Raw genomic sequence first — 10,639 nt, 5'->3', positions numbered from 1 at the left:
TTTGTGAAAGCATAGTTGACACATTACTTAGTGGTCCCTTAAATATTTCATAAACCTTTAAAAATATAAAAAAGGAGCTGCTGATTATTTCAAAAGATTTATATTTTATCTTGTAGATTTTGTACATTTTCAGTCTTAACTTTCAGGTGCACCTTCTTATCCTGAATAAAATTACAAAACATTCCTACAGTTTGAATGTGCATGTACCCACCCGTTCCTTCTGAGACTTGTGTGTACTAAGACTGAAGGTTTGATTCCCCCATATGTTATTTAAAAACTTGCTTTGCATTCTTCTATAACCTTTAGCAGGTCAGCTGACCAAGTGTGTCATGCTTTCTGCATTGTGTGCATTTTAGTGTTTCACTATGAAACGTCCCAAAATAGTACCAATGAGGTAATTATACATTAGTGAGAATTTATACTGATAGACTGCTAATAAAATTATCAATTTATTAGTCTTAAAGAGAAGTTTTGAGATTTAACACTGGTATATACCAGTGTGACTGAAATATGCAATGTAACTGCAACAGTGGAAAGTTGTGTGTGTTTTTTTTTTTTTTCAAATTCTTGTAATTCTGAGCCATAGTACACCCACTCTGATGTTAAATAATATTTATGTACTTTTTGTTTTTGCTTTTTTCACCAGAACAAAAGCCTACCTTTTCAATTTACTCTTTATAACATGCGCTTTATATTTCTGGAAAAGTCTGAACCGTCAGTCTTAATTAATGTTAAAATAACACAGGTTTTAAAACGAGAAATACCTCTTTTTAGTACATTATTGTCCATATTTTACTTCAAATTAAAAAAAAAAGCTGTATCCAATATAGTATAATTCCGGACCATTTCTTTGCTATCTTGCGAATTGTGAATTTTAAGTACACTTATTACTTATAAAGTGTATACTATGCTCTTTACCCCCTGCAGTTTGTAATATATAATATATTCTAGAGCTTTAAAAAAAAGTTGTAGTTAATTTAATTAACTACGAGGTTCCATTGAAGCCTCATGTTTATGAAGACAAAGGAGGACACATTTTCTCACATCCCTAGGGAGTGTAGAAACAAAAAAATTATCAAATCAAGAATATTTTTTACTTTGTAACCATTGCCCACAATTAACTCTGAATTGTACTGCACAAGTCTGCTGTTGAACCTTGCAGTTAATTAAATATCCTTTTAAAGTAAAACAACAATGGCAAAAGTTTGCAGAAAACAATTGTTTCCATGTCAAATTACAGGAATTCAGTATTTACCAATGTACTGGTTATGAAATTGCTGTAAATATTTTCTTTTGTCGTTTTTTTTTTTTTTTTTAATTAGATCGCAAAATGTAATTATTTTTATGTACAGATAAATTCCATACCTCAAAGTTATCTTTATTTTTAAACTTGTAGGTTAGGTTTAGTTTGAGAGAACAAGTAGTGGAGTTGTTTAAAAAAAAAAAAATGGGAAAAAGTTATATATACCTAAAAATAATTCTCTTGTTAAGGGAGAGCAGTGCAATTTCAATAAAGCCGTTTTTACGACAGAGCCATATTCAGGCGAGGGAATGTATTGCTGTGTCACTGAATTGTCTAGCATGTAAGTATTGATGCATCAGCTCATCCTCTAGATTACTGATAGGTGGTTGTTTAGCTACTTTTTTTTAGGTTGTTTTTTTATTATTTTTTTGTCTCTTTATGGCTGCAAATTAACCAGCAGTGGACCAATGCTAGATGTGCTTACAAGTTGTATTTGCCAAAAATTGTCTATTTATTAGATTGCGGTTTGTGTGCTACAGTTGTGTAATGTGTGTTTTTTTTTTATTATTTTCTTATAATAATAGGTGAGATGTAAATTAAACTGGTTAAATCTTTAAGGGCAAGTCATTTCAGTAGTTTTTACATGTGTGCAGGAATGAAGAGTAATATCGCAATCTTGGTTGGCATTTTGATAGTTTTATCATCCTTAGTAGATATTTTATGTGTATAGTTTTAAATGTTAGCAAAAGGTTTTTTTTTTTTTGTAGTCTGTGGGAATGCTGGACCATTTAGAGAGCACTTGGCAGTTGTTCCTGCTGGTAGAGGTTTTTCTGTTGGCACTTCTTTTTTTTTTTTTGTATTTCCGTACTAGGTTGCACTTGGATTTAGGTCTCAAGTTAAAAAAAAGTTGTTGTTTTTTCTGATTCCTTTAGTCTTGAAGTTATCCCACTGTTTTATTTAGCTCTGCTTAGGAACAAAGTATGGGACTGGCTGAAATAATTCCAGGTTTAGATCTGCACCCACACTTGCACAAGCAACCCTTACACGTAATTTAAAATCATATTCTACGACTCTCAAAGGATAACCCTACCTAAATGGGAAAACTCCCTTTTGGATGACACTTTAAATGACAATTTGTTTGGCTTGTGAAGTTCCTCCTCATCTAGCAGGCCTCGGGGTCCTAAATTTGACCAGCAGCCGTCCTTTGAGGTGAGCCGGTATTCAAACCGTTGTACACAACCACCTACAACCACCACCCCCCCATGGACTTCTCATTGCATTGGGAAGTTTCATGAGAACCGCTGCCTGTGTGAACCTGACTGGACCTGCAGGATTTGGAGGAGCACCTGGTAAGTAGTAATTTATACGGTTGAAGTTCGGTTTGGGTGCAGGTATCCTTTTATGGTACACCTGCATTTGACGTAGTATTTGAAAGATCTTTCCACAAACTAGATGATTGTTCCACGCGCACATCGTTTTATAGGACCAACACTCTATAGTTCCAATAGTATATAAAATCACCTTGTATATGTGCACTGGAGAGTATGCAATGTTGTGGTACTGTAATATGCCCAGCCACAAATATTAAGAATTGAACTGCCCACTACTAATATAAAATGGACGTATATAAATTTAACCCTAAATTACATTCGCCTATAAACTAACTTGCATTTAATATCTTGATAATCTAGTACATTACATATTGTATTTTTTTCTTTTTTTTTTTTATATTATTTTGAAAAGAAAACTTGGTTTTATTTTAGCTTTAACTTCTAATGCACAGCAAAAGGGTAATTGTCCGCACCACAGCTAAATATGTGTTTCTCCTGTGTAATAAAAAAAAGTGGTAGTATCATTACGTTACCAGCATAAACCTCACATGTGGTTGTAGCCTTTGGATGCATTTTAATGTACACTGCTAATGTTTCAGGATATAAATGTATTAATATAAAGGGCAGCTTGCCTTCTGTAGTAATTTTTAAGGTAATTGTTTTATCGGACTCCCATGTGCAGAGCTCGCTAATGGGATATATTTGTACAGCAGATGACTGCTGCTTGGAGGAAACCATTGTACAGAACACACCATTAATGTTTTAGCATAAGTCTTAGCCGCTGCTTGATGGGTTGCCTGGGATTTGCTTCTGCTGTTGCTTTATTTTTCAGTCTGAAATGTTAAAACTTAGAAATTCAACATATGTACACACTGCTTAAAAAAACCCTCAGGGACACTACTCACTACTCAACTTTATTCAGGTACTTGTACTCTATTCTTAAACTTAGCAGTGATTTTTTTGTATTTTTGTTTCTTTGTTTCCTTTATGACGTGCTTGTAGCACATCCTTGATGAATGTCAAGTTTAAAACTCACTTCAGGTATCTAGGTATAAATCAGCCAAACGGTTTATAAAAGCTGCATATTAACTCTACAGCACACAGTGCCTCAGACACTTATAGTGGCATTCTGTATAATCAGTTACTACTGAACAGATAGCATTTTGGGGGGTTCCTGTCTTTTTTTAAAGATAGAATCGAGTTTAATAAATGTTCGGAAGCCGTTGTTTTAAAATATTTTCATTGAACACCAGTAGTTCGGTGCTGGGGTTTTCAGTTGGACAGCATATTAAAGAATCTAATCACATCTATATCTATGGCTATAAAGTATGAAAACTGCATAGCATTTATTTACCACATTCCATAAATGTATTGGTTTGTATAGAAAAGCCATGTAAAATATATACTAGCTCCATTGGATCTCACTTTTAAAAGTAAAGCCTGATTCTTACAGGCTTTGTACGATAAACAGTATTCACAAACCTCAATTCTTCTGCTTTTAAAAATGATAACTAATTTTATATTTATAATTATTATATTTTGGTCATTGGATAGCCTATGCGTTAGACAGGAACCCCCTACACACTTATTGACCTCATTTCAATATACTGTTTACAGTTTGACAGAATTGTATAATTTAATATTTCTCTTGTACTGTAGTTTATATTTATTTAGTTTTTTTTTGTACTGTGTGATTTGAACTTTTTGTTTTTGCTATGATCAATGTCTTATGTAGTAGAGCACTTATGATCACAATTACTTTTTTGTTTTTTTGTTTGTTTTTGATTGCACTACATAATTATTTTTTTTATGCATTTCTGATTTTTTTTTATTTTTTTTTTGACTGGACTAAATAAAATGTCTTAATGTATGTGATACTGTAAGTATTTTTAAATTTTAAAAAAAAATCCACGTGGTTTCATTTTTATTAAATTCTTTTGGCATTGTATGTTGAAAACGCTGATTCTGTCGTCGTGCATGTGTAAAAAAAAAAAAAGAAATTAATGGTTCCATTGTATTATTTGACCATGTCATTTTGAAAACAACAACAACAAAAAAAATTACATTCCCAGCTGTAATGTTGTGTATGGTAGTTCTCACTGGATGCTAGACTTTTCAAAACCACTATTCTTCTAATAAATTTGTTGTGAAAAAAAAAAAAAGTTCTCTTTTTTATTTGCTTTTTAGTTGCAAATGATATGTTGTATTTGTTCGGTAGTTACTTAATTTAATCTTTTTTTTTCCAGGAGTCATTTTGCTATATATAAGGCACATAAATGTGCTTAATAATTCTGAAAAAAATATAATAAGAGAACATTCATTGGACAATTGGCATGATGAAATTTAATTTATATTTAAATTGTATCTTCCTTTATGTTGCCTTTCGAAGTTCTGTACCAGATACCTGCAGCCGCTTCCAGAAAAACATATGCCACGCCCCACAATGCATCATTTCTGGTCTATCACAAAACCACAAATGATGTTACCCCAGAGTTTTTTTACCAAAAGGGGAAAAACTCCCCCCAATGTGCATAACTGAACAGCAGTACATAATTAAATCAAATGTATAGAATAAACTGATGGCTTTTATTAGTCTTTAAGCTGATTGTTGCCACTTGAAAGTAAAACAATATCCTTACTTGCACAGCTTGTTCTAATAGACCAAACATCTAGGAATATTTGGTAAAGTGTATAGAGTTTTACTCATTGTAAAAATAGTCCTATAACCCGCCAGGAGATGCATTTCTTTTTGGGCCCTACAAGCCGATAACCTTTTAGGTACCCGCTACTTTACCGTAACTACGCATCCATGTTTTAGTGGGATATTCAATTCTGTGTCAAGACTGCCGATCCTTCCCGACAGCCATGACCCTGGCCCGTTTTTGTTTTTCTAGACAGCATATCGCCAGGCAGGATTCAATGTCCCGCTTGGCAATCTGCAAAAAGGAGGCGTGCCCAACGGCCATGGATTGTCGAGATTGAGCCATAATCGACAAAAACGGGCCCGGCAAGACCCCATTGAATAGGTGGCCGATGCTATTTCCCCTATGGGAAATAGTCTAAGGGGGGTATTCAATCCCCGCCACTGTTATGGTCTGATATTTCCAGGAGTGGCCTTTGCTTGGTTTACAGAAGTCACACATGGTATAACCTATTGTAAGGGCAGTATTCAATCACGGACGTTTTCCCTCATCTTGACTCTAACTCACCAGCCAGAATTCAATATTCTGGCTGTCGAGTGTCGCAATGTGGGCAGTTCAGCGAAAATGGCAGCGGATTGTCAAAAAAACCGGATGTGACTTTGACAATCCGCATCCATTTCCGACAAAACAGATCCGACTTTAAAAAAAGTTGGATCTGTTTTGTCAGAATTTGCCTTTAATGCTGTTGGAAATGGCAACCAATCAGCATCCAGCTATTATAAAGTGCATTTTCCAAAATTATGCTTTAGAAGGTTTGGTACATCTTCCGGGGTATTACATTTATTTCTTTGTTGTAAACTAGTGATATCTGCACAATTGCTTTCTGCAAGGTTTTATCACGTTCCTCTTCTCCCAGGATTGTGTGTCAAAGTCGGTTATATGCATATTTGAATTGTATAGCACATCTAATGGCATCCTCTTTTTAGAACACTAGCACGTGCAAGCAAACAGGTATACTGTATGGCTCACAGAGATAAGATGGTATAATGAAAGAACAGAACGCATGACTTGGAATCCTACCCCTATGCTCTAATACTGTGTCTTTACCAAAATAAAATGGAGAGTCCTAGGACCCTCTTTGACCTTGCCGTTTCCAACCTCATTGAAGGGGGATCTTGACCAGTCCGATCTGTTTTTGTCAGAAAGGGCCCTGGATTGCCGAATTCGAGGATGTTTTTCTACAATCCATGGCCGCTTTCGCTGGCATGTCTACTTTTCAACACTCGATAGGTGGAACTTTGAATTCAGTCTGTCGAACCAGGGGAAAACGGGCCAGGATTCCGACTGTCTGCACGTTCTGACCCTTTTAAAATACCAACATGGTCAAACTGCTGACAACATTTAAAATGTCGACAGGTCGTTTTTCATGACTTTTTTTATTTTTTATTTTTTTACTATTTGTTCATATTTTACCATCCCAGTGGAGGGGGGATATAATAGGTGGTAAAAAAATGAAATACACACTGTATAGAAATATAAAACATTCATTCCATAAGAATATACCTGATTTTTATGTTATATTGACATAAGTTATTAAAATTTGCAGAGGATAAATTGTACAGGGTTTTTTTTTATATGTTTTGCTTAAAAACAGCTTTTGTATCTTGGTAAATTGATTTTAAGCTGAACTTTGTTTCCTTGAATACCGCTCTGCATCACATGATCACTTTGTGTGCTATTATAACTATAGATTGGGGTCGGTATAACATTCCACTAGCATAATGGTCTCATTATTGATTTTCTAGGTATGGAGCTTTTAAAACCCCATAGGTGAAAGTGTCAAACACTGCATTACACTACAAGAAACTGTTCTTCCAAATACAGGCAGCTTACATTTTACTAGAGCTGATGAGAAAAACCAACCCCATTTCTGTGATAGGATTGTGCGACCAAGGCAATGAGCCTTAGTATACACACTGCTCAAAAAAATAAATGGAACACTAACATAACACATCCTAGATCTGAATGAATGAAATATTCTTATTAAATACTTTGTTGAATGTGCTGGCAACAAAATCACACAAAAATGATCACTGGAAATCAAATTTATTAACCCATGGAGGTCTGGATTTGGAGTCACACTCAAAATGAAAGTGGAAAAAACTCACTACAGGCTGATCCAACTTTGATGCAATGTCCTTTAAAATAAGTCAAAATGAGGCACAGTAGTGTGTGTGTCCTCCACGTGCCTGTATGACCTCCCTACAACTCCTGGCCATGCTCCTGATGAGGTGGCAGATGGTCTCCTGAGGGATCTCCTCCCAGACCTGGACTAAAGCAGGATGGAGCGAGACATGATGTCCCAGATGTACTCAATTGAAATCAGGTCTGGGGAACGGGCGGGCCAGTCCATATCATCAATGTCTTGCAGGAACTGCTGACGCACTCCAGCCACATGAGGTTTAGCATTGTCTTGCATTAGGAGGAACCCAGGGCCAACCGCACTTGGTCTCTCAAGGGGTCTGAGGATCTCGATACCTAATGGCAGTCAGGCTACCTCTGGCGAGCCCATAGAGGGCTGTGCAGCCCCCAAAGAGATGCAACCCCACACCATTACAGACCCACTGCCAAACCGGTCATGCTGGAGGATGTTGCAGGCAGCAGAAAGTTCTCCTTGGCGTCTCCAGACTCTGCTACGTCTGTCACATGTCATGTCTGTCACATGAACCTGCTTTCATCTGTGAAGAGCACAGGGCGCCAGTGGCGAATTTGCCAATCTTGGTGTTCTCTGGCAAATGCCAAACGTCCTGCACGGTGTTGGGCTGTAAGCACAACCCCCACATGTGGACGTCGGGCCATCATACCACCCTCATGGAGTCTGTTTCTGACCATTTGAGTAGACACATGCACATGTGTGGCCTGCTGGAGGTCATTTTGCAGGGCTCTGGCAGTGTTCCTCCCTGCACAAAGGCAGAGGTAGCGGTCCTGCTGCTGGGTTGTTGTCCTCCTACGGCCTCCTCCACATCTGATGTAATGGCCTGTCTCCTGGTAGCACCTCCAAGCTTTGGACACTACGCTGACCTTCTTGCCACAGCTCGCATTGCTGTGCCATCCTGGATGAGCTACACTACCTGAGCCGCTTGTGTGGGTTGTAGACTCCGTCTCCTCCTACCACTACAGTCAAAGCACCACAAGTTTCAAAAGTGACCAAAACATCAGGTAGAAAGCATAGTAGCTGAGAAGTGGTCTGTGGTCACCACCTGCAAAACAACTCCTTTATTGGGGATGTATTGCTAATTGACTATAATTTCCACCTGTTGTCTAAACCATTTGCACAACAGCATGTGAAATTGATTGTCAATCAGTGTTGCGTCCTAAGTGGACAGTTTGATTTCACAGAAGTGTAATTTGACTTGGAGTGACATTGTGTTGTTTAAGTGTTCCCTTTATTTTTTGGAGCAGTTACACATATACGGTCACCACTAGCCTTTATGGGTGTGTACATTTCTGCCACTGAGGCTTCATAGCCACTCCTAATTAGCCTCTGTGTAAAGGCCCCCACACACTAGAACTAATTTTTTTTCCACCGATAATCGGCAATAACTGGCCGATTATCGATAAACATTTCGCCCGATATATCGGACGATCGGTAGGAAATCGGACAATCGGCCACAAGAATCGTTCTATTGTGTGGGGGCCTTTACTGTTCCCGAGGTATAATGTGCAGCAACAATTTAAAACTAGTTAATCTGCTTTAGCCCATTCGTTTTAATTTCAGAGCTATCTTGTTCTCTCTCTAGGTAGGTAAGCCATTGTCGATCTCTAGATAAGTTGTGTGAATTTAATGACCACGTGAAAAAAGATTTTGGGAGGTTTTTGCTAATTTAGTAACAATAAAAAAAGCTTATAAATCACCTGTACATTCATATTCACAACCTTTGCTCAATACTTTATTGATGCACCTTTGGCAGTAATTACGTCTTTGGGCAGTATCAACTATTCCCTTTACACACCTCTCAATCTCCATCAAGTTGGAAGTGAAGCACCGGTGCACAGCTATTTTCAGATCTCTCCAGAGATGTTCAATCGAATTCAAGACTGGGCTCTGGTTGGGCCACTTAAGGACATTCACAGAGTTGTCCTGAAGCCACTTTTTCGATATCTTGGCTGTGTACACACAATAATTTTAGAGTGATTATAAATGCACTTTTCTGCCAGCAGTGTCACATTGATCAAATTCTTCACATTAAATTAGGTATTTGATTAGCTGTAGTAATTTACAGAAGCAAATTTCTTTTTATCAGGGGCTATTCAATTAGCCCTGATACCTGCGAGTTATCTGTGATTATGCACACTAAGCATAATCCCTGGTAAACAGCCCTCAAAGCTGCAATAAGTGCAGCGAAAGTACGTAGGTCCATGGCTTATTGCAGGGCCTATGTATTTTCACACACAAACTGGAGGCTGGATTTTTTGCAAAATAATTAAATAGGGGTGATCATGAAAATCCCCTGTTTTGCACTATCGTGACTAATTGAATACCTCCTGATAAATCTCAATGCAAAAAAAAAAAAAAATACAGGCACTGATTGGCAAAATTATGATGGTAAATGAGCTGTGCAATAGATCAATAACTAGTAATAAATACCTGTTAAATTGTATGTGACAAAATACATTTCTTCCAGTGGTTTTCCAGTTTAATAATTCACAATTGAAGGAGTTAAAATGATATATACTGTGTGTGTGTGTATAATATATGTGTGTGTATGTATATATATATATATATATATATATATATAGATATATATAGATATATATAGATATAGATAGATATAGAGAGAGAGGAAAAGCTCCCCAGAAATGTTGGCCACACTTCATTGTTGCTTCTAGTCAATTATCTCCGTGAGTGCCAGCCGCAAAAAAAATGATATGTTTCCTATTTAGAAGAAATTAGTGGTATTCTGGCTTAAAGGCCCCCATCAACTAGTCAGATTTGGCAGCTTTTCACCAGATTCAACAGATTGGGCTGAGAAATCGGGTGTAAAGTGGCCATATTGGATGTGTTTTTAAAATCCTATCCGATGCACAATCCCGTGCGCATTGGATCAGTCAGAGATTGGTCTGACCTCTGACACAGGCAGCCTCTCGGAAGTGAGGAACAGGGCAGCCGAGAGGTATGCACCCCCCCCCCCCCCCCCCCTCCAAAAAAAAAAATTATTACGGGGAGAGGAAAAAAAACCCTCTAAAGTCAGTGTTTTTCACCCCCCCCCCTCCCTCAGCAGCAGCACACACCTACAGAGTGTGCTGTGCTGACAGCAGGCTCAGCATAAGCTCTCACGCTGTCCATGAGACGTTCATGCTGCGCCTGGCCTGCTGTCCGCACACCACATGCTGTACATGTGTACTGCTGCTCCCCACTGAGC

General features: G+C 37.6%; 1 protein-coding gene across 7 annotated transcripts in view; it reads left to right on the top strand.

Moving 5' to 3' along the window:
- LCOR (ligand dependent nuclear receptor corepressor) overlaps positions 1–10,639 on the top strand; it is a 68,563-nt gene that overhangs the window by 48,811 nt on the left and 9,113 nt on the right. The gene's annotated exons all lie outside the window — the stretch shown is intronic.

Source organism: Crinia signifera, chromosome 6, assembly GCF_055691185.1.
Source record: "Crinia signifera chromosome 6, ASM5569118v1, whole genome shotgun sequence".
Classification (NCBI taxonomy): domain Eukaryota; kingdom Metazoa; phylum Chordata; class Amphibia; order Anura; family Myobatrachidae; genus Crinia; species Crinia signifera.
The sequence above is the reverse complement of the archived record's forward strand: the minus strand, read 5'-3'. Positions and strand labels throughout refer to the sequence as shown.